The sequence below is a fragment of the Phyllobates terribilis genome, unplaced genomic scaffold, assembly GCF_046119375.1.
Source record: "Phyllobates terribilis strain yellow unplaced genomic scaffold, ASM4611937v1 Scaffold_6__1_contigs__length_29720123, whole genome shotgun sequence".
In the NCBI taxonomy this organism is placed as follows: Eukaryota; Metazoa; Chordata; class Amphibia; order Anura; family Dendrobatidae; genus Phyllobates; species Phyllobates terribilis.
The window spans coordinates 21270715-21281364 of NW_027362766.1; the positions used below are offsets into that span (position 1 = coordinate 21270715).

Sequence of the window (10650 nt, forward strand, 5' to 3'; positions counted from 1 at the left end):
ACTGACACCCATACATATACACCCACTGTACACATATATAATTATACTACTGACACCATACATATAACACACACTGTACACATATATATATATTATACACTGACACACCATACATATACACACACTGTACACATATATATATTATACACTGACACACCATACATATACACACACTGTACACATATATATATTATACACTGAACACCATACATATACACACACACTGTACACATATATATATTATACACTGACACACCATACATATAACACACACTGTACACATATATATATTATACACTGACACACCATACATATACACACACTGTACACATATATATATTATACACTGACACACCATACATATACACACACACTGTACACATATATATATTATACACTGACACACCATACATATACACACACTGTACACATATATATATTATACACTGACACACCATACATATACACACACTGTACACATATAATATATTATACACTGACACACCATACATATACACACACTGTACACATATATATATTATACACTGACACACATACATATACACACACACTGTACACATATATATATTATACACTGACACACCATACATATACACACACTGTACACATATATATATTATACACTGACACACCATACATATACACACACACTGTACACATATATATATTATACACTGACACACCATACATATACACACACTGTACACATATATATATTATACACTGACACACCATACATATACACACACACTGTACACATATATATATTATACACTGACACACCATACATATACACACACTGTACACATATATATATTATACACTGACACACCATACATATACACACACACTGTACACATATATATATTATACACTGACACACATACATATACACACACTGTACACATATATATATTATACACTGACACACCATACATATACACACACACTGTACACATATATATATATACACTGACACACCATACATATACACACACTGTACACATATATATATTATACACTGACACACCATACATATACACACACACTGTACACATATATATATATTATACACTGACACACCATACATATACACACACACTGTACACATATATATATATATACACTGACACACCATACATATACACACACACTGTACACATATATATGTATACACTGACACACCATACATATACACACACACTGTACACATATATATATTATACACTGACACACATACATATACACACACACTGTACACATATATATATATTATACACTGACACACCATACATATACACACACACTGTACACATATATATATTATACACTGACACACCATACATATACACACACTGTACACATATATATATTATACACTGACACACCATACATATACACACACTGTACACATATATATATTATACACTGACACACCATACATATACACACACACTGTACACATATATATATTATACACTGACACACCATACATATACACACACACTGTACACATATATATATTATACACTGACACACCATACATATACACACACACTGTACACATATATATATTATACACTGACACACCATACATATACACACACACTGTACACATATATATATTATACACTGACACACCATACATATACACACACTGTACACATATATATATATTATACACTGACACACCATACATATACACACACACTGTACACATATATATATTATACACTGACACACATACATATACACACACACTATACACATATATATATTATACACTGACACACCATACATATACACACACTGTACACATATATATATTATACACTGACACCATACATATACACACACATGTACACTATATATATTATACACTGACACCATACATATACACACACACTGTACACATATATATATATATACACTGACACACCATACATATATACACACACTGTACACATATATATATTATACACTGACACACCATACATATACACACACACTGTACACATATATATATATTATACACTGACACACCATACATATACACACACACTGTACACATATATATATTATACACTGACACCATACATATACACACACACTGTACACATATATATATATTATACACTGACACACCATACATATATACACACACTGTACACATATATATATTATACACTGACACACATACATATACACACACTGTACACATATATATATTATACACTGACACACCATACATATACACACACTGTACACATATATATATATTATACACTGACACACCATACATATACACACACACTGTACACATATATATATATATACACTGACACACCATACATATACACACACTGTACACATATATATATTATACACTGACACACCATACATATACACACACTGTACACATATATATATTATACACTGACACACCATACATATACACACACACTGTACACATATATATATATTATACACTGACACACCATACATATACACACACTGTACACATATATATATTATACACTGACACACCATACATATACACACACACTGTACACATATATATATTTATACACTGACACACCATACATATACACACACTGTACACATATATATATTATACACTGACACACCATACATATACACACACTGTACACATATATATATATTATACACTGACACACCATACATATACACACACTGTACACATATATATAATATTATACACTGACACACCATACATATACACACACTGTACACATATATATATATATTATACACTGACACACCATACATATACACACACACTGTACACATATATATATATTATACACTGACACACCATACATATACACACACTGTACACATATATATATTATACACTGACACACCATACATATACACACACTGTACACATATATATATTATACACTGACACACCATACATATACACACACACTGTACACATATATATATATATTATACACTGACACACCATACATATACACACACTGTACACATATATATATATATTATACACTGACACACCATACATATACACACACTGTACACATATATATATTATACACTGACACACCATACATATACACACACTGTACACATATATATATTATACACTGACACACCATACATATACACACACACTATACACATATATATATTATACACTGACACACCATACATATACACACACACTGTACACATATATATATTATACACTGACACACCATACATATACACACACTGTACACATATATATATTATACACTGACACACCATACATATACACACACACTGTACACATATATATATTATACACTGACACACCATACATATACACACACACTGTACACACATATATATTATACACTGACACACCATACATATACACACACTGTACACATATATATTATACACTGACACACCATACATATACACACACTGTACACATATATATATTATACACTGACACACCATACATATACACACACACTGTACACATATATATATATTATACACTGACACACCATACATATATACACACACTGTACACATATATATTATACACTGACACACCATACATATACACACACTGTACACATATATATATTATACACTGACACACCATACATATACACACACACTGTACACATATATATATTATACACTGACACACCATACATATACACACACTGTACACATATATATATATTATACACTGACACACCATACATATACACACACACTATACACATATATATATTATACACTGACACACCATACATATACACACACACTGTACACATATATATATTATACACTGACACACCATACATATACACACACACTGTACACACATATATATATATTATACACTGACACACCATACATATACACACACTGTACACATATATATATTATACACTGACACACCATACATATACACACACTGTACACATATATATATATATTATACACTGACACACCATACATATACACACACTATACACATATATATATTATACACTGACACACCATACATATACACACACTGTACACATATATATATATTATACACTGACACACCATACATATACACACACACTGTACACATATATATATATATTATACACTGACACACCATACATATACACACACTGTACACATATATATATTATACACTGACACACCATACATATACACACACTGTACACATATATATATATATTATACACTGACACACCATACATATACACACACTATACACATATATATATTATACACTGACACACCATACATATACACACACTGTACACATATATATATATTATACACTGACACACCATACATATACACACACACTGTACACACATATATATATATTATACACTGACACACCATACATATACACACACTATACACATATATATATTATACACTGACACACCATACATATACACACACTGTACACATATATATATATTATACACTGACACACCATACATATACATACACACTGTACACATATATATATATTATACACTGACACACCATACATATACACACACAGTGTACACATATATATATATTATACACTGACACACCATACATATACACACACTGTACACATATATATATTATACACTGACACACCATACATATATACACACACTGTACACATATATATTATACACTGACACACCATACATATACACACACACTATACACATATATATATATTATACACTGACACACCATACATATACACTCACTGTACACATATATATATTATACACTGACACACCATACATATACACACACACTGTACACATATATATATTATACACTGACACACCATACATATACACACACACTATACACATATATATATATTATACACTGACACACCATACATATACACTCACTGTACACATATATATATATTATACACTGACACACCATACATATACACACACAGTGTACACATATATATATATTATACACTGACACACCATACATATACACACACACTGTACACATATATATATTATACACTGACACACCATACATATACACACACACTATACACATATATATATATTATACACTGACACACCATACATATACACTCACTGTACACATATATATATATTATACACTGACACACCATACATATACACACACTGTACACATATATATTATACACTGACACACCATACATATACACACACACTGTACACATATATATATATATTATACACTGACACACCATACATATACACACACACTGTACACATATATATATATATTATACACTGACACACCATACATATACACACACACTGTACACATATATATATATATTATACACTGACACACCATACATATACACACACAGTGTACACATATATATATATTATACACTGACACACCATACATATACATACACACTGTACACATATATATATATTATACACTGACACACCATACATATACACACACTGTACACATATATATATATTATACACTGACACACCATACATATACACACACTGTACACATATATATATATTATACACTGACACACCATACATATACACACACTGTACACATATATATATATTATACACTGACACACCATACATATACATACACACTGTACACATATATATATATTATACACTGACACACCATACATATACACACACTGTACACATATATATATTATACACTGACACACCATACATATACACACACACTGTACACATATATATATTATACACTGACACACCATACATATACACACACACTATACACATATATATATATTATACACTGACACACCATACATATACACTCACTGTACACATATATATATATTATACACTGACACACCATACATATACACACACAGTGTACACATATATATATATTATACACTGACACACCATACATATACACACACACTATACACATATATATATATTATACACTGACACACCATACATATACACACACACTATACACATATATATATATTATACACTGACACACCATACATATACACTCACTGTACACATATATATATATTATACACTGACACACCATACATATACACACACACTGTACACATATATATATTATACACTGACACACCATACATATACACACACACTATACACATATATATATATTATACACTGACACACCATACATATACACTCACTGTACACATATATATATATTATACACTGACACACCATACATATACACACACTGTACACATATATATTATACACTGACACACCATACATATACACACACTGTACACATATATATATTATACACTGACACACCATACATATACACACACTGTACACATATATATATTATACACTGACACACCATACATATACACACACACTGTACACATATATATATATATTATACACTGACACACCATACATATACACACACACTGTACACATATATATATATATTATACACTGACACACCATACATATACACACACTGTACACATATATATATTATACACTGACACACCATACATATACACACACTGTACACATATATATATTATACACTGACACACCATACATATACACACACAGTGTACACATATATATATATTATACACTGACACACCATACATATACACACACACTGTACACATATATATATTATACACTGACACACCATACATATACACACACACTATACACATATATATATATTATACACTGACACACCATACATATACACTCACTGTACACATATATATATATTATACACTGACACACCATACATATACACACACTGTACACATATATATTATACACTGACACACCATACATATACACACACACTGTACACATATATATATTATACACTGACACACCATACATATACACACACACTGTACACATATATATATTATACACTGACACACCATACATATACACACACTGTACACATATATATATTATACACTGACACACCATACATATACACACACACTATACACATATATATATATTATACACTGACACACCATACATATACACACACTGTACACATATATATTATACACTGACACACCATACATATACACACACTGTACACATATATATATTATACACTGACACACCATACATATACACACACACTGTACACATATATATATTATACACTGACACACCATACATATACACACACTGTACACATATATATATATTATACACTGACACACCATACATATACACACACTGTACACATATATATTATACACTGACACACCATACATATACACACACTGTACACATATATATATTATACACTGACACACCATACATATACACACACACAGTACACATATATATATTATACACTGACACCATACATATACACACACACTGTACACATATATATATTATACACTGACACACCATACATATACACACACACTGTACACATATATATATTATACACTGACACACCATACATATACACACACACTGTACACATATATATATTATACACTGACACACCATACATATACACACACTGTACACATATATATTATACACTGACACACCATACATATACACACACTGTACACATATATATATTATACACTGACACACCATACATATACACACACACTGTACACATATATATATTATACACTGACACACCATACATATACACACACTGTACACATATATATATATTATACACTGACACACCATACATATACACACACACTGTACACATATATATATTATACACTGACACACCATACATATACACACACACTATACACATATATATATTATACACTGACACACCATACATATACACACACACTGTACACATATATATATTATACACTGACACACCATACATATACACACACACTGTACACATATATATATTATACACTGACACACCATACATATACACACACACTATACACATATATATATTATACACTGACACACCATACATATACACACACACTGTACACATATATATATTATACACTGACACACCATACATATACACACACACTGTACACATATATATATTATACACTGACACACCATACATATACACACACACTATACACATATATATATATATTATACACTGACACACCATACATATACACACACTGTACACATATATATATATTATACACTGACACACCATACATATACACACACTGTACACATATATATACACAGAGGTGACAGCACATCACTCCCGGCCGCGGTGTCCCCGGGTCACTTACCGTGCTGCTGCGGTCACTTGTAGTAGGAGCCTCAGTCCGGTGGTGGTGGCGGGGGTTGTGTCCTCCGTGCAGCCGGCAGAGCCTCCACCCTGTGCCCGGCGCCTCCGGGTGGTGAGCGGAGCGGCACTAGCACCGGGGAGAGGAGGAGGAGGAGGAGGAGGAGGAGAAGGAGAAGGAGGAGGGAGCGGACGGGCGGGGAGAGGATACAGCGCGCATGCGCACAGTGCTGTGTGATCAACGGGGGCGATAGGAGGAGGGGGAGAGGCGATACGGATGGGCGGGGGGGACAAAATAAATTCAGCAGAAACTGCGACACCCTCTGAGCCAAAGCCACAGCCAGCGAGGAAAGCATGGGGGTGTGCACGGGTGAGGAGCCGCGGGGTGTGAACGGGTGAGGAGCCGCGGAGTGTGCACGGGTGAGGAGCCGCGGAGTGTGAACTGGTGAGGAGCCGCGGGGTGTGCACGGGTGAGGAGCCGCGGGGTGTGAACTGGTGAGGAGCCGCGGGGTGTGCACGGGTGAGGAGCCGCGGGGTGTGAACGGGTGAGGAGCCGCGGAGTGTGCACGGGTGAGGAGCCGCGGAGTGTGAACTGGTGAGGAGCCGCGGGGTGTGCACGGGTGAGGAGCCGCGGGGTGTGCACGGGTGAGGAGCCGCGGGGTGTGAACGGGTGAGGAGCCGCGGAGTGTGAACTGGTGAGGAGCCGCGGGGTGTGCCCTGGTGAGGAGCCGCGGGGTGTGCCCTGGTGAGGAGCCGCGGGGTGTGCCCTGGTGAGGAGCCGCGGGGTGTGCCCTGGTGAGGAGCCGCGGGGTGTGCCCTGGTGAGGAGCCGCGGGGTGTGCCCGGCTGAGGAGCCGCGGGGTGTGCCCGGCTGAGGAGCCGCGGGGTGTGCCCGGCTGAGGAGCCGCGGGGTGTGCCCGGCTGAGGAGCCGCGGGGTGTGCCCGGCTGAGGAGCCGCGGGGTGTGCCCGGCTGAGGAGCCGCGGAGTGTGAACGGCTGAGGAGCCGCGGGGTGTGCCCTGGTGAGGAGCCGCGGGGTGTGCCCTGGTGAGGAGCCGCGGGGTGTGCCCTGGTGAGGAGCCGCGGGGTGTGCCCTGGTGAGGAGCCGCGGGGTGTGCCCTGGTGAGGAGCCGCGGGGTGTGCCCTGGTGAGGAGCCGCGGGGTGTGCCCGGCTGAGTAGCCGCAGGGTGTGCCCGGCTGAGGAGCCGCGGGGTGTGCCCGGCTGAGGAGCCGCGGGGTGTGCCCGGCTGAGGAGCCGCGGGGTGTGCCCGGCTGAGGAGCCGCGGGGTGTGCCCGGCTGAGGAGCCGCGGGGTGTGCCCGGCTGAGGAGCCGCGGGGTGTGAACGGGTGAGGAGCCGCGGGGTGTGCCCGGGTGAGGAGCCGCGGGGTGTGCCCTGGTGAGGAGCCGCGGGGTGTGCCCTGGTGAGGAGCCGTGGGGTGTGAATGGCTGAGGAGCCGCGGGGTGTGCCCGGCTGAGGAGCCGCGGGGTGTGCCCGGCTGTGGAGCCGCGGGGTGTGCCCGGCTGTGGAGCCGCGGGGTGTGCCCGGCTGTGGAGCCGCGGGGTGTGAACGGCTGTGGAGCCGCGGGGTGTGCCCTGGTGAGGAGCCGCGGGGTGTGCCCTGGTGAGGAGCCGCGGGGTGTGCCCTGGTGAGGAGCCGCGGGGTGTGCCCTGGTGAGGAGCCGCGGGGTGTGCCCTGGTGAGGAGCCGCGGGGTGTGCCCGGCTGAGGAGCCGCGGAGTGTGCCCGGCTGAGGAGCCGCGGGGTGTGCCCGGCTGAGGAGCCGCGGGGTGTGCCCGGCTGAGGAGCCGCGGGGTGTGCCCGGCTGAGGAGCCGCGGGGTGTGCCCGGCTGAGGAGCCGCGGGGTGTGCCCGGCTGAGGAGCCGCGGGGTGTGCCCGGCTGAGGAGCCGCGGGGTGTGCCCGGCTGAGGAGCCGCGGGGTGTGCCCGGCTGAGGAGCCGCGGAGTGTGAACGGCTGAGGAGCCGCGGGGTGTGCCCTGGTGAGGAGCCGTGGGGTGTGAACGGCTGAGGAGCCGTGGGGTGTGAACGGCTGAGGAGCCGCGGGGTGTGCCCTGGTGAGGAGCCGTGGGGTGTGAACGGCTGAGGAGCCGTGGGGTGTGAACGGCTGAGGAGCCGTGGGGTGTGAACGGCTGAGGAGCCGCGGGGTGTGCCCTGGTGAGGAGCCGCGGGGTGTGCCCTGGTGAGGAGCCGCGGGGTGTGCCCTGGTGAGGAGCCGCGGGGTGTGCCCTGGTGAGTAGCCGCGGGGTGTGCCCGGCTGAGTAGCCGCA

The 10650-nt window shown here is 39.7% G+C and overlaps 1 protein-coding gene across 1 annotated transcript in view; it reads right to left on the bottom strand.

Moving 5' to 3' along the window:
* FUT8 (fucosyltransferase 8) overlaps positions 1–8571 on the bottom strand; it is a 393784-nt gene extending 385213 nt beyond the window's left edge. The window contains exon 1 of the mRNA XM_073637234.1: positions 8372–8571. The gene's annotated coding sequence lies outside the window, so the exon portion shown is untranslated. The remainder of the gene's footprint in view (positions 1–8371) is intronic.
* Positions 8572–10650: the final 2079 nt, after the last annotated feature.